Raw genomic sequence first — 726 nt, forward strand, 5'->3', positions numbered from 1 at the left:
ACAATTTCTATGTCTGGTGTGCATGAAGTCAAAATAGTATGTATGAAGTCCACAGACACAGAAACGTAATACAACATGGACACCTAAACTTCAAAAATAATTATATGTCATTATATGTCGGTATTATATATAGTTAATACAAAATAGTATTATTATGAAACTTTATGTAATTCAAAAGAACAAAGAAAAGACCAGAAAAGTTGACAAAGAAATCAAACACAAACAAAAATATAGAGAGATAGAGATATATATGAACCTTTCTTGGACAACAGTATCTCCAGCCAGATCTGAGGTTTGATTAGTTTACCATTAATAGTGACATGACAGTCCTAGTTGAAATTCAACTGGATCCAATGGTTGACTAAAATGAAAATTTCCGTTGCCGGGACTTGAACCCGGGTCTCTCGAGTGAGAGCCGAGTATCCTAACCAACTAGACTACAACGGATTGATGGTTAATTAGGCTTATATATAAGAATTATAGTTTCATGAACAATAACGTATAATTTTATTTATGGTTTTTCTTTTTAAATGTAACAACTAAATATCATTATTGTTGATTATTTTTAATTAATTCTATTGATTTTATCTAGTTTTACCCCAAATATTTTAAATCACACTCTAAATTAACTAAACTTCGAATTCTTTTTTCAAATTTTTAAGTTTATTCATTTTTCTTATTCTTTTATTTTATTTCGTCTTCTTTTATCTATCTTTCATTTTAAAA

The 726-nt window shown here is 28.0% G+C and overlaps 1 non-coding gene across 1 annotated transcript; it reads right to left on the minus strand.

The window, feature by feature from the left end:
• Positions 1–374: 374 nt before the first annotated feature.
• On the minus strand, positions 375–447 carry TRNAE-CUC (transfer RNA glutamic acid (anticodon CUC)). The gene has a single exon. It is a non-coding gene; the product is annotated as a tRNA-Glu (tRNA).
• Positions 448–726: the final 279 nt, after the last annotated feature.

This window comes from Vicia villosa, linkage group LG7, assembly GCF_029867415.1.
Source record: "Vicia villosa cultivar HV-30 ecotype Madison, WI linkage group LG7, Vvil1.0, whole genome shotgun sequence".
Classification (NCBI taxonomy): Eukaryota; Viridiplantae; Streptophyta; class Magnoliopsida; order Fabales; family Fabaceae; genus Vicia; species Vicia villosa.